We start from the raw sequence: 25,314 nt of genomic DNA on the forward strand, positions 1-25,314 counted from the left end.
TTCGTGCCATGGATGTGCATCCCACAAATCTCCATCAACTGCAAGATCCTATCCTATCAATATGGGCCAACATTTCTAAAGAATGCTTTCAGTACCTTGTTGAATCAATGCCACGTAGCATTAAGGCAGTTCTGAAGGCGAAAGGGGGTCAAACACAGTATTAGTATGGTGTTCCTAATAATCCTTTAGGTGAGTGTATATATATATATATATATATATATATATATAAACAAAAAAGATGCACAACAGAGCTTTACAGTATTAATGAAAACAATCTGATTACCTGAGGCAAAAGGCTGCCATGGCTCAATCACAACATGCTGATTTTCAGTACACTTGACATTGCTTACAGATAGTAATTCTAATAATATAACCATTTCAAATTATTTTATTGTTACTATAGTATTAAGTATTATTGCAACTGCTTTGAATATTACACTTTTCAACAGTAGTAATATTTTTCTGTCGTAATGTCTTCAATTTCACACAATCAGCTGAATAGAGCTCTCATTTCAGAAGAACTTTATTTTTGAAAGTTCTTCCTGTTTGTGAAGGGTTCATTATATCAAGCTTCCTGTGACTCTGATATCTCCGAGCTGCGATGGAGAAAGAGTTAATTTGAGCGTTCACAGCCATTTATACACTAAACACACTGATATGTGGCTCTGCAGATGGATTCTATTGGACACACTGCATGAAAATCAAGCATTAGTAATGTGTGTTGCATTTGTGTGTGTGTGTGTGTGTGTGTGTGTGTGTGTGTGTGTGTGTGTGTGTGTGTGTGTGTGTGTGTGTGTGTGTGTGTGTGTGTGTGTGTGTGTGTGTGTGTGTGTGTGTGTGTGTGTGTGTGTTTGTGTGTGTGTGTGTGTGTGTGTGTGTGTGAAGGAGATGACAGGGCAGAGAGGTGCCTCTTATTCATACTGTGGCATGCAGTGCATGTATATTATTTCATTAAATGACATCCTTCTGCTGTTTAATGATCATTCATGGCCACACTGGGCTTTTTCTTTTTCAAATGGTTTTTGATTTCGTCTCAAAACTCTCACATTACATTACGCTAATGGCAGCATATTTTAAAATGGTACCGAAATTAACAACAAGATGATATCGTAACATTTCAAATTTGTTGGTATTGCGATATTTCATTAGCACCGGTATACTGCGCAACACTAATATTTTTTTGAGGAAATACAAGTACTGAAAAGAAATTTAAGAAAAAAATAATCAGATGAGCAATGTGAGGATCATTAGAGAAAAAACATATTGGAGAGTGACTAAAATGTAAAACTGATGAACAAAAAGAAAGTCAGAGAGTAAAAGCAGAGAACCTGATGTCTGAAAACAACGCATATATTATAGCACAGTGCCGATGGGAACTGTGACATCAAAGCTATGCAAATGCTGATAAACAACTCAGTGTGATGCGACCGTCGCAAGCGATCTCTGTCACACACTACAAGAAAACATGGCAATCAAAAGTAAGCATTTCGATGTCTGACAGCCATGTTGCAATGAAACATTTCATATGTGTTCAGTGTTGCTAAACATTTGGACATTTCTTGACATCTAAAGAGACTACTTTATCCATGTGGAAAAAGCAAAGGTAATGTTTTTTTTGCTCAAGGGGGAAAGTAAACCTCAACACTTCCATGTTCCCTTTACAAAAGGCTTCACTACGATGTTGCGCTGCTAAGCGCTACGGGGGAACAGCTTTAGCTGTGAGCCGAGCTGAATAAATGTGTGGAACACGTCAATGAACATTGACCGGAATTTATAGCCTCGGCTGATGTAATCATTAGATGCACCTGAGGCCAGGCTATAAATGGATACGTCACCAGGTGTCAGTCAGAAACTCTTTTTCAGAGCGATTCTGTTTCTGTGTGTTTCACACACCCTGTCAAAACTTTCTTTCCTCTGTTAGGAGATAGATTCAGTTAGGCAGTGTGCAGTGAACGTTGTTCTATTTTTCTCTTCTGTTTAGAAAATATTATATATATATATATATATATATATATATATATATATTTAAAAAAAAAATTGGGTGTTTTCGCTGTTCCTGCATTTTATTCAGGACGCTGAAACACCCGACAACCCCTCAACAGGAAGTGTTAAAATATAATACCCATCTCAGAGATCCTGGCAGCGTGGAAACTTCTGCCGGATATATCCTTTTCTGTGGGTCTTATAAGGGCGTCAGGATTTAATTCTCTCGCCGCTTTTCCGTGTTTCAACGGTGTGTTCTCACTACCAGTAACCGGATTTCTTTTTTGTAAAAAAAAAACTCTCAATCTCCTGATTAAAGGGGCCATGGTATGTGTTCCCCTTCCAGAGAGAGATTAGGTTATTACACTAAATACTTCCCGTTTCCCATGGAGGGTGAGGGGTGGCGTCTGGCTTAGATCTTAAGCTTGAACTACCCGTGGGTGTTCAAGTCCAAGTTGATGCCTGTCAAGACGGTCGTGTCTCAAGCCCTACAACTCGTTTGGCTGGTCACCATCGATCTTATGACGCACTTCTATACTTCATTTAGAAGTTCTGCCACAACATGGAAAGTTCCTGAGGTTCACTTCCAGGGGCGAAGTCTTCCAGGGTCAGGTTCTTTCACTCAGCCTAGCCCTTTTTACCCGCACATTCACAATGCATGATGTAGCGCTGGCTCCTTGCGACTCCGGGGCATCTGCATTCTGAATTACGTACACGACTGGCTGATCCTAGCGCAGTTCCAGGAACTGGCAGTTCAGCACAGGGACATCGTCTTAGCTCATCTGTTTCTCTGGGGTTGAGGCTCAACGCCAAGAAAAGCGTCCTCTCTCCCACTCAGAACACTGTCTATCGGGGCATCATATGGAGTTCAATCACTATGCGGGCACAACTGTCTCCCACTAGGATTGAGTCCATTCAGATCACCCTGAGCAAAGTCAGGCTAGGTTGCACTGTTATCAGTATCAACGATTTCCAGGTCTCAGGCCGAACGCATCCACGGTGATCCCTCTGGACCTTCTGCTCATGAGACCGTTTTTGTTGTGGCCAAAACCAGGGGATTTCTTCCAAGGGCCAAAACCCCTGGGCTAAATAGGGTTACGTGCCTCAGGCTTCGTTCCCTTTCTATGTGGTTCAGACCCCGGTTTTCTGCCTTGGGTCCCACTCTAGGTGCGTCTTGTTGTCGCAGACTGCTAACGACAGACGCCTCCCTGACGGAAGGGGTAACGGCCTTAAGTGGTCGTCCAGCTTAAGGGAATAGGAGGGTCGTCAGCTCGGTTGTCACAGTCACTGTCTCGGGTTGATGGCTGTATTTCTGGCCCTGAAATACCTCCTCCTGAGGCTGCCATGTCTTGGTGCAGGTGGACAATACAGCGGTAGCCTCTTACATAAATCATCAAGGAGACCCACGTTCTTGTCAGCTGTATTTCTGACACGTCGGATTCTCCTTTGGGCCCAGGGCAAGCTCCTGTCACTCAGGGCAATTTACATTCCTGGACGCCTAAATGTGGGAGCAGATTTGCTGTCCAGACAGAACATACCGAGGGGCGAGTGGAAACTCCACCCCCAGGTAGTACAACAAATTTGGTAGAGATTTTACAGAGCAGAAGTGGACCTCTTCGCCTCTCAAGAGACTGCGCAATGTCCCCTCTACTTCTCTCTGAGTCACCCAGCCCCCCTGGGTCTGGACGCGATGGCGCATACATGGCCCAGAATGTGTCGGTATGCTTTTCCCCGGTTTCTCTGCTCCCGGAGTCTTAGCCAGAGTTCAGCCAGCAAGGGTCTTGCCTCTTACTGATAGCGCCTCACTGGCCGAACAGGATTTGGTTCTCAGAAATTATATCTCTCCTCGACGGCTCGCCTTGGGCGATTCCGGACAGGAGGGAACTTCTGTCTCAGGCACAGGGGACGATATTTCATCCCGGCCCGAATTGTGAAACCTTTCATGTCTGGCCCCTAAGGGTACCAAATGAGGTTCACAGGGTTTTCTCTTGAGATTATCGAGACCATTTCAAGTGCTAGGGCTCCCTCCACTTGGAACTGATCTGGGTAGATTTTACAGGGCAGAAGAGGACCTCTTCACCTCTGTTGATAGCGCAATGTCTCCTCTACTTCTCCCGAGTCACCCAGTCCCCCCTCCCCTTGGGAGGGGCTGAACGTAGTAACGCAAATGCACCTGCATGCGTTTCCTTCTACTAAAGTTCTTATTACAGAACCAGCTAACTGCCAGTTTGTTTCAGTTCTGGATTTTCTGTAGAAAGAACTGTCAGCGGGCACTTGCCTCACCACTGCCAGGTTCTATGTGGCCACTGCGGTTTGCCACGGCTTGGTGGGCGGGGTGCCCTCAAAGAGGCATCCTCATTATTGCCCGGGCCTCACGAGTGCGCGGTCAAGCTTCACCAGTAGGTTTCAGGGCGCACTCTACCAGAGGGCTCTCCTCCTCTAAAACCTTGGCTAGAGGTCTCCCTCTGCAGCAAGTTTGTGATGCGGCAGGTTGTCCTCTCCGCACACATTCATTGGATTTTTATAGTTTGGATGTTTTGCCACTCCGGGCTCTTATGCCCTTGAGTCCACATCTCAAGCTCATGTCTGGACAAGTTTGTGATGCGGCAGGCTGGTCCTCTCCGCTCACATTCATCAGTTTTTATGACAAGTTTGTGTTGCGATAGGGTTCTCTTCGCACACATTCATCGAACTTTATGGGTTAGATGCTTTGCTACTCGGACTCTTATGTCCTTGAGTCGACATCTCAGCCCATGCCTAAACAAGTTTGTGATGCGGCAGGTTGTCCCCTCCGTACACATTCATTGCACCTTTTTAGTTTGGATGTTCTGCACTCCGGGCTCTTATGCCCTTGAGTCGACATCTCAGCTCATACCTGAACAAGTTTGTGATGCGGCAGGCTGGCCCTCTCCGCTCACATTCATCAGTTTTTATGACAGGTTTGTGGTGCGATAGGGTTCTCTTCGCACACATTCATCGAACTTTATGGGTTAGATGCTTTGCTACTCCGGGCTCTTATGCCCTTGAGTCGACATCTCAGCTCATGCCTGAACAAGTTTGTGATGCGGCAGGCTTGTCCTCTCCGCTCACATTCATCAGCTTTTATGACAAGTTTGTGTTGCGATAGGGTTCTCTTCGCACACATTCATCGAACTTTATGGGCTAGATGCTTTGCTACTCCGGGCTCTTATGTCCTTGAGTCGGCATCTCAGCCCATGCCTAAACAAGTGTGTGATGCGGCAGGTTGTCCTCTCCGCACACATTCATTGGACTTTTTTAGTTTGGATGTTCTGCACTCCGGGCTCATGCCCTTGAGTCGACATCTCAGCTCATACCTGAACAAGTTTGTGATGCGGCAGGCTGGTCCTCTCCGCTCACATTCATCAGTTTTTATGACAAGTTTGTGGTGCGACAGGGTTCTCTTCGCACACATTCATCAAACTTTATGGGTTAGATGCTTTGCTACTCCGGGCTCTTATGCCCTTGAGTCGACATCTCAGCTCATGCCTGAACAAGTTTGTGATGCGGCAGGCTGGTCCTCTCCGCTCACATTCATCAAAATTGAATGGTTTAGATGTTTATGCTACTCCGGGCTCTTATGCCCTTGAGTCGACATCTGAAGCTCATGTCTGAGACCTCTCGCGTTTTTGTGAGTACACTGCACGACCGTAGGGGTCCGAACAGCCCCAAGTGCGGCGGCGTGGGTATTGCGTTCCCCGTAGCGCTTAGCAGCGTAACATCGTAGTGAAGCCTTTTGTAAAGGGAACGTCTCGGGTTACATGTGTAACCCTTGTTCCCTGAAAAAGGCGGAACGAGATGTTGCGCTGCTTTGCCGCACTGGGGCGTCCCAGGACTGCTCTTCAAAAAGAAGTATCTGACGACACCTTGTGACGTATCCATTTATAGCCTGGCCTCAGGTGCATCTAATGATTACATCAGCCGAGGCTATAAATTCCGGTCAATGTTCATTGACGTGTTCCACACATTTATTCAGCTCGGCTCACAGCTAAAGCTGTTCCCCCGTAGCGCTTAGCAGCGCAACATCTCGTTCCGAGACGATTTGTAGGATGATCTGTGCATAATAAACAGCAGACCAAATGCAGAGCTTCATCTGTGAAAATATTGCGATGCCCCACATTTCTTGTTTTTATTATTTCACAGTTACAAGGCACAGGTTAATCATTAGTTTATGATTTTATTTATGATTTTATGATATGAAATATCGCGATACCAAAAAAAAAAAATGGTAAGACATAATTTTGTTGTTAATTTCTGTAACATATTAAAGTATGCTGCCATTAGCAAAATGTAATGTAAGAATTGTGAGATAAAATCAAAGATAATTTTAAAATAATAATAAAAAAGTTTCAATATTTTAACGAGCGATAGCGAGACAAACAGACCTAAATACAAAGGAACAGTTCTAAGGATTTATTTACAATAAATGTGAGCAGTCATTGTGGATGTCGAGGATCCCAGCACCGGCTGCGGCAGTGGGCAGAGATGACAGAGAAGCAGATGCGCTGTGGAGGCGCCCGGGGCAATCCATGAAGAGTGTGTTCGTAGAATTAGTGTGTGCATTGTGGAAGTCAGGAATAGATTTGTTGAATCCCCCATTGAAGCTTAGTGAGAAGCAGAACGACGCCATGCAGGGTAGGGCGATCTAGGTCCTGAAACGCAGGCAAAGACAACGTATCCTCTGTGGAAACCCAGTTGACATGCAGCGAACTGGAAGGCAACCACACACACGACACACAGGCAAGCAACAGATACATGAGACAGGACCAACTAGGCAGAAAGAGTGAGTTTAGTTACTTCACACCAAACAACTACGCTTATCAGTGGCATGATCAGCATTCCCCTGGGAACAGTCAATGTTCCCATGGAAATGCCGATCATACATGCCAGCCGCGTCTGCGAGACATGAGGGAGAGAAAATAACAAAACAATCCAGCAAACTCACCGGAGCTGTGACAGATATGGCCAAGTGTGATCATTAAACAGCAGAAGGATAACATTTTATGAAATAATATACATTCACATGCGCGTCACAGAACAAATGAGAGACTCCGTCCTTCTCTGTCATCTCCTTCACAAACACACACACAAGCAGGCCATCTTGCTATGCAGTGTGTCTAATAGTATCAATCTGCATAGCTGCAGAGCAGTGTATTGTGTAAAATTGGCTGTGAACTCTCAAATAACTGTTTTCACCACTGCAGCTCGGAGATGCAGCTCGCAATTCACAGGAAGCTTGATATATTCACAAACAGGAAGAACTTCAAAGGTCTTTCAAAATAAAAGCCCAGCTGAAATAAGAGCTCTGTTCAACCGGATGCGGGAAATTGAAGACATTACAAAAAATATTATTAATACTGTATAAAAGTGCAATATTCCAAATAGTCGCAATAATACTCATAATAACAATAATATAATATTAAATGGTATATTATTTATATTATATATATATTATATATTCATATTTTTATATGTAAGCAATATCACAAAAGCAAGTGTACGGGGGCCTGGGTGGCTCAGTGAATAAAGACTAACTACCAATCCTGGAGTCGCAAGATCAAATCCAGGGCATGCTATTTGACTCTAGCCAGGTCTCCTAAGCTACCAAATTGGCCCGGTTGCTAGGGAGGGTAGAGTCACATAGGGTAACCTCCTCGTGGTTGCTATAATGTGGTTCTCGCTCTTGGTGATGTGAGTTGTGTGTGGATGCCGTGGAGAATAACATGAAGACTCCACATGCGCTATGTCTCCGCGGTAATGTTATAAGATGCATGGACTGATGGTCTCAGATGCAGAGGTAACTGTTTGTGATATGTTAGTGATTCGTTAGAATACTCAACCGCTGAAAACATAACATCTGATTGTCACAACTCATGTCATGCATCTGGTATTTGCATGTTTATTTGTTGTTTAATTTGTTTTTAAACCTGTTAGCAGCCTCTATATCCTCTTCCTGTTCACTGTGCAACGAGTCTGAATAACTACCATAATGACTCTAGAAAATAGGCAAATTCATATTCATACACATGTAATTCTTAAACATTTTTAAAAACAAAACGGCATATTTATCTCAATTACATCATGTCTGAAAGTTTAAATTCGTGAATGCTTAGAAATGCCAACAACTCACCCTCCATAGGTCATTCTGTCATGCTTCAAGATCTGAGAAAGCACTCATTCATTAGAGGAGCACTGTATGTGTGATTGCCTACATGCTGCAAAAAAGCTCAGCCCTAAATCTAGGCATGATCGGCCGATCGCCGATCACGGATTTAAGATCGGCGGCCAATCGATCGGGACATCTCTAAAAAATATTTGCGTTCCATTTGAAACGACACTACAGTTTGAAAACTAATATGCAAGATGGCCAAATGCATAGTGTATAGTTCCCTGTTTGGAACACAGCTATAATTTCAGGGAGTCAGGGTACACAGGTTTTTAATCGATCAACCAGGAACAAGGTTACCAAGTGAGTTTTGTTTGAAGCACTTAGTACCAAGTAAATGTTTGCAGATTTATTTTTTTAATCGATGCTTATTACTTCTGGGCAGATAGAAGAAAACATTTTAAACTAATGACTTCTCTGTTGGCTGTAAAACCTTTTGTGGACACTGCTGAGGATATATTTGAATTCATTTATTTTACTTCCAGTATATTTGTGTGAGATCACTGATTTCAAATTTACCTGCTCTTAAACATAACTTAAAAACATAAACCGTGGTTGGGCGCTTGTCCCTCAAATAGAACCTTCCAATCTAATTGGACAGTTCTTTTCAAAATAAGCTACAATATGGACCAGACTTTATGCTGATAGTCAAAAGTTTGGCACAGACCAATCATTACTAAGTTTTTGTTAAAGCAATTGCCATTAGCTATGAAGGTGCTAATGAGGAAAATCAGGCCTTAAAATCTAAGTGTGTTGAAGAGTCTTTTAATTCACATCTGCCTAGATGATACAATTTTACTCCCTGCACTCCGAGCCTACAGAGCCTTGTCAACATTTCATTTTATTATTTAACCCTTTAATGACCCATTTTAGCAGCTAAATTTATATTAATGATCTGGGTGGACTCGGGTTGTGTCTGTCGATTATGTCTACATAAATAAAAGTTAACCAAAATGTTATCACTAGAAGACTTGGAATTTAATACATTTAAGTCATTTGGACTTCTGTTATAGTATTTAATGTCCTATTTGGGGCTTTACATGTATGGCACTGTGAACTGTAGTTGTATGGAGAAAAGCTGAATGAACCTTCTTTATAATGTCTCCTTTTGTGTTTCATGGAGAGAAGAAATATACATAATTTGGGTTTGGACTGACATAAGGGTGATTAATGTCAGGATTTTAATTTTTGGGTGAACTATACTTTTAAACTTTTTTTTTTTTTTTTTTTAAAGCAAGGGAAATCCTGTTTTCCATTATATGTCCCCTTTCATTATAACACCAATAAACCACATTTTCCCTTTTGATAGAAGAAATTTAACCTCACAGAAACATCTTGGCTTTATGTTAATTACACCCAAATATCAAGGGACGTGTTTTATCTCACAGTAAAATTCAGCTGATTTGACATAGCAAATAACTGAGAGCTTCCTTTCATCTTGACCCAGAGGGATTACAAGATCCTCAACTAGGCAGAGCTGATCCACACACTTTCTCTAGCAAGGGATACTTCAAAATCACCAATGTCAAATTAGCTATTCTCTTATAAGCCTAAATCATTCTGTTTTATCTGCCATTTCTGTGTTATTTAGGATATGTTTGGTGAGGAGTTCATCCAGAAAAATTTATATATTTTTTTTCATTTGCAATAAAAAAGTAAATAAAGCTCACTAAATCACACAGGTTACACAAATAGGACTGTCACCCCATTTAACACTGGCCAGGAATAGTTTGTGGTTTGTGATAAATCGTTGAATAAAGACTCTAGCCTAAATTACAGCCATTGGTAAAGTAAATGTTGCTTTGTTTAGGCTAGTCGGAATACTCATGCAATCCCTTTGTTATTTAGGATACATTTGCCAGGCAGTAATTCCATAAAGTCTTCTTTTTTTCAGATAATAAGTAAATACAATTCACTGAACCACAAAGGTCACAAAAATAGGACCGTCACCCTTGTTAAACTCATGCCAGGAATAGTTTGTGGTGTGTGATAAATCATTTGGTAATGAGAGAGCGGTAGGCGATGCATTTGTATTCTGCCCAGTTGTTGGCATACTTCTATTTGCTATATCTCATGGTTTTAAAGAGAGAGAGAGAGAGAGAGACTGCATTAAGCCATTATAATCTGATGTTCACCCTGAATACAGATGTGCATATAGCCATTTTAGCCCATCAGTTAGTGTCAATATGTGCAGGAGACAAAGGCCAGTGGAGGTATTCATATGCGCAGTAACCTACTGAATATTTATCTTCATCAGGTGGGCCAAGTGAAGTGCAATTAGAATCTCCTGGCATAGGACACACCCCGAAGCTGCTCTATAGAGTTAGTTCTAGTGTATGACTGTAGATAAGTAAGCATTTCCATTACTAGAAACTGACAAAAGGACACTACAAGAGCTTTAATGTGCTCTTTACCACTTAAGAGAGTATATCAAGCACGTAGGGCGGAGTTGTCCCCTTTTATGGCTGCTGCAGAGTACTTTTATGACTCAATATCTGCTTACTTGAGTAAGATCTGCTTACTGCAAGCCAAGCCAAGCCAGAGTGTGAGTGGACAAAAGCGCACTAGGGAAGTGTATCACATGCCACCTATCACCTATTTTCTGCTGCACTCCCACAGATCTGCTCATCAGAGTCACTCAAATGGTCTGCGCTTTGCCTGAGTTTCCATAGACAATCAAAATGGCTTTCTAAGTGGGTTATAGCATGTATACACATAACAAATACATGCAATAAAAAAAACAACAGTGAAATTACAGGTCTATGGCACAAATGCAGGGTTTAGACATTTGAAGAGTATAAAAGAAGCCCTGGTATTATATACACTCGCTAAGCACTTTATTAAGAACACTATGGTCCTAATAATGTGCCTGACGTGGTCTTCTGCTGTTGTAGCCCATCCACCTCAAGGTTAGACATGCTTTGTATAAGATGCTAATCTGCTAATTACAATTGTTCAGAGTGGTTATCCGAGTTATCGTAGCCTTTCTGTTAGCTCAAACCAGTCTGGCCATTCTCCATTGACCTCCCTCATCAACAAGGCGTTTCTGTCCGCTGAACTGCTGCTCAATGGATGTTTTTTTTTTTTCTTGCACCATTCTAAGTAAACTCTAGAGACTGTAGTGCATAAAAATCCCAGGAGAGCAGCAGTTACAGAAATACTCTAACCAGCCCATTTGGCATCAACAATCATGCCACAGTTGAAATCACTGAGATCAAATTTGTTTTTATTGTCCACCAAACAAAAATCCTTTGAATAAATTATAACAGGGCTACAAAACTTTGGACAGATCAGGGGCCGCAAAGCTGGATCCGTGTAGTCTTGATGGCCACACTGTGGTTGGGCCCTCATTTTTTACAGTATATATATATAAATATATAATAGACACTGTCAACTCATAAACTCCAAAAGTGTTCCACATCACATTTAACTGAGATACGTTTACAAACAAGAGAGATATACCCACTCTTAACTCCAAAACTGCTCCAGTGACAAGTCAAAGATGTGATCGCAGATCACTAATAAGCATTTGCGTGAAGGTGTCTCAACACCGTTATTGCAGGATAAACTGTTATTTTTTTCCTGTTATGACTTTTTCCATGAACAGCATATATCTCTGTTAAGATATTCAAATGTGTTTGACAAATTCAAGTTAACGAGTGACAGGTGAGACTGATAGCATGCATTTTACCTGACAGACTAGCTGCCTTGAGACATCACATAGGTCACATAAACACATAGAGACTGTATCACCTAGATATCATATAAAGACTGTGTCTGTTCCCCGATCTACCAAACACAAAACTCTTACTAAATCATTTAGAATTTGTTTTATTAAGGTCAAACTTTAAAATAATTTAAATAAACGTAATAGGAATGTAGGGCTACTAAACATTAGAACTCTTTCTACCAAAGCACTAATTGTAAATGAAATTATTAGATCATAGTTTGGATGCACTCTTTTTGACTGAAACCTGGCTTAAACCAGATATATTATTTTAAATTAATCTACTACCCCAGGTTATTGTTATAAACATGAGCCTCATCTGAAGGGTCAAGGAGGTTTTTGGCGTTACTCAGAGGACAGGATATAAGTTTAAGTCTTTTGAGCTAATAATGCTTAATATGACAAAGTCAGATATAAATAAAAATCATCAAAAAAAGTCATCTTTTGCCCTTGCTATGGTACATAGATCACCCAGGCCTTACTCTGGTTTCCTTTGTGAATTTGCACATTTTCAGTCTGATCTAGTAGTTAATGTAGATAGAGCTTTAATTGTTGGTGAATTCAACATTCAAATAGATAATGAAAATGACTATGGGATTAGAATTTATTGATATTCTCAGATCTCTTGGAGTCTGACAAAATGTGACAGGACCAACTCATCGCCATAATCATTCGATAGATTTAATTCTGTCAAATGGAGTTGATGTTGATACTAAAGAAATTCTAACACAAAGCGATGACATCTCAGATCATTACCTCATCTCTTGTTTGTTTGCGATCAGCTAATGTCACTCAATCTACACCACGCTATCATTCAGTTAGAACTATTCTTTCAACCACTAAAGATAGCTTCACTAATAATCTTCCAGAAATGTCTCACATACTCATATGCCTAAAAGTCTAGAAGAGCTTGATGTAATAACAGAAAATATAAATACAGTCTTCTCTCGCACTCTTCATGTTGTTGCCCCCCTTCGATCAAAGAAGATTAAATAAAAAAGCCTTGCACTATGGTACAATGATCACACTCATGCTTCCAAGAGGAGCGCAAGTGGAAGAATTCAAAATTAAAGGTATTTTGCGGTGCATGGAAAGATAGTGTCTGTAGCTACAGACAGGCACTAATAGCTGTCATGTCTGCATATTTTAGCAAACTCATAGAAAATAACAACAATCCTTGGTGTTTATTCAGAGCTGTGTCTAAATTGGTAAGGAATAAAGCATCGACTGAACTAGATATTCCGTCGCAGCACAATAGTAATGAGTTCATGAATTTCTTTACTGATAAAATTGAAATAATCAGAAATAAAATTGGAACTATGCAATCAACTGTCACAGCACCTCAGAAAACAGTGTCTCATAATGTTGCTCACGTGCTACTTCAATCCTGTGCCGGTCATAGGTCATAAAAAAAATCAAAAGCCACAACATGTATGATAGATCTAATATAACTAAGCTCTTAAAAGAGGTATTCCCTGTAATCTCAGAATATATTCTTAATATTATTAACTCCTCACTATCCTTAGGACATGTCCCAAGAAACTTTAAAATGGCAGTTATCAAACCGCTTCTTAAGAAGCCACAGCTTGTTCCTAGAGAATTGGCTAATAACAGAACGATTTCAAAACTACCATTTATGCCGAAAATACTAGAAAAGTTAGTGTCTCCCCAACTATGTTCATTTCTACAGAGAAATTGAATATGTGAACAATTTCATTCAGGATTTGGGCCCCATTACAGTAAAGAGACAGCAATTATCAGAGTTACAAATGACTTACTCTTATCATCTGATCACAGCTGCATTTCTCTTCTTGTGCTTTTAGATCTTAGTGCTGCCTTTGTCACTATAGATCACGATATTCTCTTGAATAGGCTGGGGAATTATGTTGGCATTATTTGACTTACATTAGCATGGTTTAGGTCCTATGTATCAGGCCACTACCACTTTGTATGTGTAAATGAGTAATTGTCAAATCAAACAAAAGTTAAGAATGGAGTGCCACAGGGATCAGTTTCAGGACCTCTGCTTCCCCTGGGAGATATTATCAGGAATCATGGAATAAGTTTCCACTGTTATGCCGACAATACCAAACTTTATTTTTCTTCTAAGCCCAATGGAAATTCACAATTTTCAATGAAATAAAAAATTGGATGGGCAGAAATGTCCTTTTACTCAATTCTGACAAAACAGAGTTACAAATTATTGGACCAAAAACCTCTAAAAATAACGCTAAAAAATTATTTGACTCTCGTGGCTGTACTTTTATGTCGTTTTCTTCTGCAAAGAACTTAGGTGTTATATTTGATACTAATCTGTCCTTTGAAAATCTAATTTCCAGTGTTTGTAGAACAGAATTCTTCCACCTGAGAAATATTGCTAAATTACGACACATGCTCTCTGTTGCTGATGCCGAAAAATGTATTAATGCATTCATGACCTCAAGACTAGATTATTGTAATGCATTACTGGGAGGATGTCCCGCAAATTCAATAAATACTTTAATTGGTTAAAAATGGAGCTGGCAGAGTGCTGACTAGAACCGAGAAATATGATCATATTAGCCCAATTTTATCATCGCTACATTGGCTACCTGTTAAATTTCATATTAATTGTAAAATTCTGTTAACTACATACAAAGCTTTGAATGGTCTAGCTCAACAGTACTTAAGTGACCTTTTGATATGCTATATTCCATCAAGTTCATTATGATCACAAAATTCTGACTTGTTAGTAATTACAAGAATATAAAAATCCACAAATGGTGGTAGATCCTTTTCATATTTGGCTTCTAAATTATGGAATCTATCCCTAACATTGTTTGAGATGCAGACACACTCAGTTAGTTTAAGGCTAGACTAAAGACTCATCTGTTTAGCCAGACATACACCTAATTTAACTATCAACACACAAATAGGCTGCTTTAGTTATCCTGCTGGAACCAGAAACATCCATTATGATCTATAACTCAGCATATAATTGAATGGCATCTATGCTAATATTAATCTATTTGTATCCAAGTGTTCATATCCCGAGGTTACCAGAGCCAGTCATATCCAGCTCCATTCCTGCTTGGTGTCAGACTCCACTGCTACATGTCACTGAGAGATGACAACAAACTACAGCCGGTTCTTTGTCTATTGATGGACTACACTCTTGAAATGGAATACATAGGCCCTGTCCCAATACCCACACTTGCGGTCTTGGCCACTTGAGTGCGCGTGCATGCGACAGGAAGTAAGTGTTCAAGACTGTCCCATGTCTAAAACATGCAAAAGCTCAGTGCACTTAACCCACTCTAAATCTACACAAGCGCAAAAAACACTTTGGTGTATCTCAGAGTTCATCACGATCAGGAGCCACACCCCGCCTACATGAGTGATCTGTGTATTTTCACCATGATGATGTCAAGGTTTTCAACATAAGTTATTTATTATAATCAGATAGTGAAACATAAGTGAAGCATACAGTATATTTATTTTAGTATAAATGAATATATTCAACATTACGTAATGTGCTTATAATGACTTAATAACAGCATCATAATTACAAAATATTGTTTATGTGTATATTTATATACCTCTTTGATATCCTTCTCACCCAATAACCATTTTATTTGGTTGGTTCTTGCCTAGTACTGTTGGTGATTTTGGTAATTTATCAGCCAGTGTGGCATGCAATATATGGTCTAGTAAATGTTCTATCAGGAAGGCTCGCAGACTTGAGTGAAATTTAAGATGACATTTATTTTATGAATATAAAACAGAAAAGTAATGTCTCTCTTTGGCGTAAGCCCCGTCTGGCGGTCAGAAGTTGTTGTACTTGGAACCGTCATATCCTGCCGGAGATAGGAGGCAGGGGCGAGGAGCCTACCCCCGTGCAGGACGGGGCTCAACTCGTGGTGGTGGGGTGGTGTCACCACAATGAAACTGCAATGTGATAGATTGTGAGCAGACTTATAAAGCAATGGCTTCCATGTGATTGGCTAGGAATTACCCAGCTAATGGTACGATTATGTACAGCTGCTAGTCTTCTCGCTAGAACTATGCTGCGCTTACATTTTTTTAATTAAAATATTATTAACTACCACCACAGATTCTTTCTCATCTTTATGTATTTAAAATATATGTTGTAATGCTTTTTCTTTGTTGTATGAAACCAAATACTGATAAGTTGTGTAAAGCAGTCTTTTTTGTCTAATATAAATGACAAGCCAAAGCATATAATTTAAATGGTTTGTAATAGTAGCTAATAATGAATCACACAGATTTATAGTTTTTTTTAATTATTATTAAGTTTTATGCAGTGAATTGAGAAACAAAGTAGAAAGAAATTTATAATATTTCAAATTTTACAGCAATTATAGACAAAAATGTTTACAGTTAAACGGTTTTTAATGTGCGAAGTATTGAAAATCATTGAGTAAAAAGTATTGAGTAAAAATAACTGAAAATTCCCTCACTTTTACAATGGGCATTATAAATACAACACCTACAGTATAGTACAGTATAGTACTCTAAGAAAATTGCTACACATTAAATCAAATGTTAATGGCGAGAATATACAGTAATGGAGAAGAGAGAAGGACACTTACTGATACTACTGAGTAATGCCTCTGGTTATGTCCTATGCAGAGCTAGGTAAACAGCTTAGTACTGGTAGTAGGACTTAAGCAGCATAGTCTAATTTGTCATATAAACCTACATTTCGATGTGTCGATGTGTGCACACATGCAAGCATGATTCTTTGTGCACCCAGGGCCAGATTAAGGCCATCATTGTTGTTGCTCTTCTTGTATATCTGTAATCTGATCAGTCCAGATAAAATCAGGCCACCCGCTCAGATGCACTTCCTTTCCAGCACATAACACTAATATTAATTTTAACAATGTAAATACGAGATCAATATGTGCAAACAGATTAGACAGTGATTGGCATTGTTGAAAGCCCCATAACAGAGATTAGAGAAAGAAAATAAGGAATGTTTTTTTTTCTTATAAACCATTCCAGTCCAGATATGCAATACTGTTCTGATAATGAAGCTTAAAGTGATAGTTCACCCAAAAATGAAAAAATCTGTCATCATTGTATGGAGAAAATATTTAATGAACGTGAATGGTGACAGAGGCTTGTCAGGGTTCTGCCCTTAGTTTTTTTTTCTCCCTTTGTGGCAGAGCCCTGACATGTATGTGTTTCTTGTCTGTTTTATGTATTGTGTCTGGATTCAGCCACTTCGGTTGGTTCGGTTTATTCACTCTGTGGCTGAGTCCAGGCACTTGTGTTTTGTCTCGTGCTGTGTGAATGCACTTGGGTTTGTGTTTTCTTATTCCTTGTTCATTTGTGTTTGTCTTCAGCGATAACCCGCCCTCTCATTTGCCTTTTTAACTGTCTGATTATTCGTTTATTTGTTTCACCTGCCCTCAGTTATCTCCTTGTTTTCTCCTCTATTTAAGCTCCTCTCGTGCTCTGTCCTGTACTAGATTGTTTTTTATGTTTGTCAGTTTCTAGTATTCAAGTCTTGTCTCCAGTCAGTACCTGAACTTCGATCGGTCTTGTCTTTGTTTATCTTTTAGTTTGTTTTTGCCCTATTTTGTTGTTCCTCCACTTCGTGAGAGTTTTGGTTCATATTTTGTTTTTTCTAATAAAAGCCCTTATACGTGCCTTCCTGCATTGGGTCCTATCCTTCAATCTGTGACAAGACTAGCATCTCATTTTTGTTGAATGAAAAAAAAACACAAAATAGTCATATGGGGTTGGTATAACATTAGGGTGAGTGAATTAATTGTAATATGTAGTGATCTTTTAATGGCCGATGCCGATATCCAGAGTGCATACAATTAATAAACTCTTATTTAGAACTGTATTTCACACAAAAAAAAAAGAATCTAAAATAATATTGTATTTTAAATGGTAGATAGCAGTTTCTTCTAATTTCTGTTTAGTCATCAAATGTTTTTAATTTATTTGCACATGAAGTAATTGTTCATATATTAGGAAGAAGGATACAACAGTAAACACAGTAGTCCAGCAACCATGGATGCCATGTGCGCATTAGTAATCATATTTTCGCACAAAAGACTGCATCAAACCAATTGTACATACAGTGCATAGTGAATAAGATAGCACATGTGAAGCGCTTATAGCACATGTGAAGCGCTTTTATTTTGAAGTTGCACTCAAGCACTCCAGCGGATCCAGCCCAAGCAGCAAACTCCTGACCATTTAAACGGCCTAGATCGCCTACTTGTCATGGACTGACCATCGTGATTTATGAATTATTAGAGGAACTTTTGATCCTGATCCTGAAGTTTTGATTCTGGCTGATAGAATATGCGCTTCAGAGGAAGATATTAGATAAGCGCTCGATGGGAAGAAAATGCTGGATTTTCATGAGGTTCGTAAATTACATCTTTTTATATGAGAAATCTGCACATTTGCAGATGGTATATAATATAAGTATCATTAGAAAAGAAAGTTAAAAGTTACAGGGAACTGTTGAGGAGAGGCTGATAGAATATATGCTTCAGAGGAAGATTTATAAGCGTTCCACAGGATGCTGGATCTTCTGAAGTTTTGTGAAGTTGGTTTATTACATCTGTTTAAATGAGATATGTGCATATTTGCAGACGGTATATGATATTAGTTTTATTGATATTTGCCTTATTGTCATTAGACAAAATGAGCACTTTAATATGAGCTAAAATGCATCTGCCTTGTTTAAATGACACTGTGTTTCACAACCATCTATTATTGTAGTAACACGATGGTGCAACATGGCGTAACAACAAAACGAACCGTGACTGGTCGTGTACATGTCTCAGTTGCCTCTTGTCTCTTGGCGCCCTCAAAAAACAAATTGGCCTAAGGGGAAAATTTCTCAACTGAAGCCGATAATTAAAAAAAAAAATCACATTTTGACAATATATCGGTCGACCACTAGTAATATACTAATGCAGTTGACAGCTAATGCACACTCATGTTTAGATGTTGATTTATCTCTTGATCAGAAAGCTTTAGTCACCAAAAGCTTTCAGGGGTTCTGCCACAAATAACTGCAAAATTTGTTTGATTTGTGCCACGTGCTGGAAAAGGAAGTGCATCTGAGCAGGTGGACTGATATTATCTGAACTGATAAGATTACAGATATACAGGAAGAGCCATCAACAACAAGGATGGCCTTAATATGGCCCTGGGTGCACAAACATTCATGCTTGTATGTGTGCACACATATACAGTTACACATCAAAGTGTAGGTTCATATGACAAATTCTTCACCACCGGCAGTCCATCAAGCACATTCACATTGAGATGACTGTATTTCCACTGTGTGAAGGTATGTGTGACCACACCTTATGGAGGAACACGATAAAGAGTACCAGCACTAATATTGTTCCACTTCAAGCACTGAATGAGAGTGAGGTTTTCGCAATACAGTAATGAGAATTTTTGAGGGGAAAATGTGCTTAGTTGTCATGAAAATAATGTCTCAATTAAAAAAATCCTAAGGAAATATTCAGAGTTCAACAGAAGAAAAAAACTAGTCCCTCATTATCTTTAAACAAATGTAAAAAATCTTGGTTACAGTAAGGCACATACAATGAAACTGAATAGGGCTAATTTTTGGTGGGATTAAAATGTGAAGCATATTAATTTATAAAAGCAATTCATTGTTCTGTTAAAACTTGTGTATTATTTAAGCACTATAATTGTAAATTTTGTAATATTTTAGAATTACAGTGTTTATGTAGTCAAGCTGACAAAGTTGTAAAATTGGCAATAACTTTACACAGAAAAGGTTGGTAAGCGGTTTTATGTCATGTTTTTTTAATTTTTTTATATAAAATATTGTTTATGTTTTGTGGCTTACTTTTGAAACAGGGAGCATTTTAACATTTACAGATTGGCCCTATTCACTTCCATTGTAAGTGACTCAAATATTATCTTTTTTTTTTTAAAGGAGGGACAATTCCAAATTTATTTTTGAGGTCATCAACATTATGCCACAAATGCTGTCAATTGTTCTTAGCTTATATTAAACCTTGAATATTCCTCTAATTATCCTAAAAATAGGCTTTTTAAAAGGAAAATAGCTAAACATGATTTTATTTTACCTATGGAGTTTCACTTATGTAGATGTTGCATATAAAATATGCTTTTTGAATATATGATAAAAATACCTGTGCTCTTGAACATCCTTATACAGCCTTCACTGTACTCTATCAGCATGCTTTTGTGAAGTCCATATGTCTCATTTGAGCTGAAGAAAATGGTGTTGAATCCACACCAATAGTTTTGATAATGCCATTACAATACTATTAGTTTTGATAACTCATCTTTTATCACTTTCTCTTTCTTCTGATGATTTATTCCCTATTTTATACACTTGATGGCTTCTAATTCAAAATAATTTTCTCATGTCCCCGACAGTCTTGAGAATAGGCCACATCTACCATTGTCTAGTTCAAGAAAAAAAGTGCTCCTGGCAGAGTCCTATCTAACACACATTTACACTGAACACAGGAGAAAGCCTCCACTCCCAACATAAATACACATAATGGTATTATAGCCTCATTGGCCTTTGCACACAGAATCTATTTTCATTCACATGTTGTCACTTTTTTCTTACTTAAAGCAGCAGGGTTGCCAGATCAAAACATGGCAACAGTGCATCATGTGACAGCTCATTATCACAGACAAACACCCCTAAAGTGACTCCCACTCGAACCTCTGCCATTTTACCTCGTCACCTTCTCCTGTCACTTTGACATAGCCGAATGCCAGCTCTCATAAAACCGACACCGAGAATGTTTAGAAATTCTTATGACCTCAGTGGCTCTATTGTGATTTTGAGCTGCTTCAAAATCTGGCTGTTACTGGAATTGTTTCAATTCCTTTCTATTTCCAAATTTGTCCTGAACAGCTGCCCAAAAGCCAGTCCTCTGCAACTCAAAAAATTCCATCCTGAAGATTGAGGTAGTGGCTCACAGCATCTGCAGAGAAACTGCAGAATGGATTGTGGGTTATTTGGACCTACACAGACTGGTAATTTAAAGAATACGTTGGGGGATCTGAGGTCTATTTTCTGCAAAAATAATTCCATTAAATCTTTTAAGGATGAAAGTTGTTATATATGTCTACAGTAACTCTTAAAGTTGGGGAAGAACATGTGCTTTAGGTTTGGTTTTGGCCTGATTTTCCATGTTTAATCGTTCTTTGACCTTTGACCATTCATGTATATTGTGTCACTGGCTTATTGCATTTCATTCATATGTATGAGCCGATTGAAATCAGGGAGAGGTTAGAAAGCTGGCAACCCTGACCTGCAAATACTCTATATCAGTCAGAGCAGACACAAAGTACAAATCTCCCACAGAAAACAACATGCATGATTGACTGAACGAGTTGCTTTGTCCTTGCAGTCCATGACATAAAATATGCCCATAGAAGATGAAGGAATATTGGATGCAGTATTATTGACTATATGACGAAATGTACTATAGCTTGCTTGCTCACTGCATGATAACATTAAGGTTTCTCTTTGTTGTATTTTAAATGAATATTCCAGGTTTATACAAGTTAAGGTCAATCGACAGAATGTTGATTACCACAAATATGTTTTTCGACTTGTCCCTCCTTTCCTTAAAAACAAAAAGAAGCAAAAATCTGCATTTACAATGGAAGTGAATTGGTCCAATCAAATACTCACTGTTTCAAACATATAGCCACAAGTTGTAAACAATTTTTCATTAACATGATTTTAGTGTGAAAAAATTGCTTATTAACATTTTCTGTGTTCATTTATATTACATTTTACAACTTTGTTGCCATGATGATGACGTAATACTGTAACCCTAAAACCCTAAAAGGACTGTAAAATGATGATTTAAACAACTATAAAGCTCAAACAATACACAATTTTTAACAGAACCAATGATATGGCTGCTTCTCCTGATACGAGTAAACGGAGACACATTAGGTATCACTACCTCAGCACAATTAAATGTCCTACTAATTCAAAGTCACAACCCATATAGGCAACTGTCTACACTGTTTTCTTCTTTCTGAAAGGATATTGATAACACATGCCTTAAACATGCAGCTTATATTAAATAGTGCCTTTATAAATCAAATACAAACTTCCAGGCCTATTATGTTGTAATTGCAGCCTACTAGTTGCATAATTTAAGGAGAGCTCAATTTTACTCCGAACTGCCAAATAATTGAATGGATGTGATCATTTTAGGGCTGTAATGATAATTTCTGTGCCCTTCCCAATTCCTTATTCAAACAGACAATCACACAAGCTGTGGGAATCATAGCGCTCTTGCTGGCTTCTTGGCTCCATCTCATTATAACATGGGTATAAGCTCAGCAAGAGTAATTAAACAAGTCTGAAGGACTTTCTGGCATCCTGGCACCAGATCCAACAGGCGAGAAAGCACAAGAGTTATAGGAGCTGTCCGTGGTGCTGAATCACTGGTGCGCATTTCAATGTTATGCAATAATAACATTAGAGAATGTTTCACAAATGAAATGTTTCCATAATTAATCACTATAATATCAACAAAATGTATTTACAAGCAGCTCCACAAAACAATTACATATTAAAACCATGCACTTGATCAGCATTAGGATACTTATGCAGTAAGTACAGAGTAAAATGAATTCTGTAATGTAAACTTTGATACGTTTTCCTTACATATTGGCTTGTAAACATGGTAAACCATAGTTTTCCACACCCCCATACTGAGAGACGCTGCTCTGTGCGGCAAATATTGAATTATAGCACCACCAGCCAGAAGAAAAGGTGCTGCAGTTCAGTTACCCATCTATTCTGTAGGAAAACTATTTTTGGTAAAAATGTAGCAGTTATTTTAGATACAACATTATCATTTATGTCACATTTTTATTAGAGGTTTGAAAGTATAATGATATAGTAATTCAACACACTAAGTGATAATGCAAATAGTGGTTTCCTGTCACATTAACTGAGGGATTTTGACTTACTAAAATAAAGGAAATCCGATTTATTGCATAGCTATATCGAATAAATGAATAATGCTGCTTTTATAATGGGGGGTCGAACAAAATACAGCATATTAGGACATATTTTGAAGGTTTTGGTCTTGCTAATAACACAAACTTATTTTGCATTTTAATTATACCTGTTCCTATTGCAGTACAGCAAATGTCAGGTACATGACAACTAATGTAAAAGTCTAAATAGACTAGTGCTAATTGTTGATAATCTCTTTCTTAAAACCTTCTTATTTAAAGTTGATCAGGATGATTAAAGAGCAGCACACATTTCAAACATCCGAAAAACAAATATTTTCAGAGATAGATAGCCTATTAGTGCCATCCAGAGACCACTGCAGACACTGGACTGCAGATTGCTTCTTAATTTGACCTCTTATATACAATATTATTGCTGCACACAACAAATTCATATTTAATATGTTGAACGATTAACCGAGGACGAGGACAACTCCTTTTCACACACAAACGACTACGAGTTTAGAAAGCAATTTTTCAATCATTTCAAAAATTCTAGTCTAAAAGATCCAACTGCTCAATTATATACATTTGCCCCCCCAAAATGATAAAAAAATAAATAAAACTGCAAGTATGACTGGGTAACGCCTCTTCTATCATTGATTGGATCTCTGCCAATGTTGAAGACTATTACTTCATTGCTTTTGCCAGTCGATGCTTTACGAAAACGCCTCTCATGACATAGAGAATGCCACTCATAATGACACCATTACTTAGAATAGAGCAGATTACGGATGTGGGTGCACAGAGAAGAATTGATTTACATCTAGTCTTACAACACAACAGTGAGACAGTGAAAGTGTGTCTGCGTTAAAGACCCTCTCCACCGCACAGCAACCACGCACACACACACACATACACACACAACACACACAAACCCATCCATCCCATTATTTGTACTATACAACCACTCAGACCAAATGCAAATCATGGATATATACTGTATGTTTGATGTTGAGGTTCTATACAATGCATTGTATAACACAAACGCCCATAGTTATCTTACCCCAGTTTCCACGCACTTCGTAACCAAACAACATTTCTTGGGTAGTCTATTCCCAATTTTGGGAACAAGAAATATGTTCTAGTTCTTTAGATACGTAGTCTAATAATGACCTTGTCCTACGCCTAAAAACCAAACCCAACCAACTGCTCCATGTCTGCCGAAGACGTCCGGACCCACTGAAAAAAGGCTTTTGGCACCGATTCCTAAATGAGGTCGATATCCTGACCGAACAAGAGAAGGGACAGCTCATTGTTACATGCAATTCAATATTCTGGCAGAAAAAAAAAGTTTACCTCGCAGTAGGAACGCCAGTCCTGCTTCAAGCACTGAGGGTCAAAGGAACCGAATTTTCTCACTAGTAATATTTTCCCATGTTGCTGTTCCGTTGTGCTCCATTGGTTCACACAAAATTCTCTTGAAGCAAAGGTGTGCTTGAAATGAAGGCAACCAACTCCGCAAAGCCCATATCCAAAACCATCTGTTTGTCTTCGGTCAGAGCTTCTAAAATCCAGTGGTTTTCGTTTCCGTTTTCTTTACCGTTAGAGGTAAATGGGTTGATATCCCTTCAAAAAAGCCAACTAGTATTTTTGAGGGACAGTCAAAAAATTCCTGCGCAATGTGCCCGACGCCTCTTAAGAAAGCCAAGTACTTGTTTTCTCCTATGAAGCACTAAAGCCCGTGCCATTCTCCTCCCGCCCGTCGACGCACCTCGCTCGAGCGCGAGCTTTCGTCCGCATTAAACGCCGGTTGCGCCCGAGAACTCAAATCAGATCTCAGCAGGGAGACCAGATTCTTCCCGCCCCACCTTTACAAGTCCTTCCCCCCGCTTTGCCTCCTCCACACCGAGTTAATCCACACAGTCACTGATGGTCTTCCGCGCGTGCCCTCCATCCAAAAGGTCTCAGGATTGACGCACACTTCAACCTTCTCCTCAAACCGCGTGCGCTCTCCACATAGGACTGAAGATGAATTAAGAACTCGAAATGTCTCTGAAATGTCGAAATAACAAGCACAGAACGTAATAAACTTAAAATGAAGTCTAATTAAATGCCCATAAATTGGGTAGATGAAGCAAATTCCTCATGAACTCTCTTCAAATTCATTCGCGCCATTATAACGGACGAGTTGTTTAAACAAACTAGTTTTGCGCGAGCAACTGAGATCATATGTGTGGCGGCTGTTCTCTCTCCCCTACTGTTTGGAGAAAAACGCAGGAAGTGATCACGGATTGGCTCGAACTGACGCTCGCGGGTGTCACTCTGCGCCTCTCAGTGAGAAGTGCTGTAGATGTAGGGCTCGAAGACGATAAAAAGGATGCATCCCACGGGACGAAAAAGGGAAAGAACAGTACAGTCAAGATAC

The 25,314-nt window shown here is 39.2% G+C and overlaps 1 protein-coding gene across 2 annotated transcripts in view; it reads right to left on the reverse strand.

Annotated features, from left to right (window-relative positions):
• Positions 1-24,770, reverse strand: part of lrfn5a (leucine rich repeat and fibronectin type III domain containing 5a) — a 106,489-nt gene extending 81,719 nt beyond the window's left edge. For both annotated transcript variants that reach the window (XR_007972178.1, XM_052144923.1), the window contains exon 1: positions 24,246-24,770. The gene's annotated coding sequence lies outside the window, so the exon portion shown is untranslated. The remainder of the gene's footprint in view (positions 1-24,245) is intronic.
• Between the last annotated feature and the right edge of the window lie 544 nt (positions 24,771-25,314).

Source organism: Xyrauchen texanus, chromosome 16, assembly GCF_025860055.1.
Source record: "Xyrauchen texanus isolate HMW12.3.18 chromosome 16, RBS_HiC_50CHRs, whole genome shotgun sequence".
In the NCBI taxonomy this organism is placed as follows: domain Eukaryota; kingdom Metazoa; phylum Chordata; class Actinopteri; order Cypriniformes; family Catostomidae; genus Xyrauchen; species Xyrauchen texanus.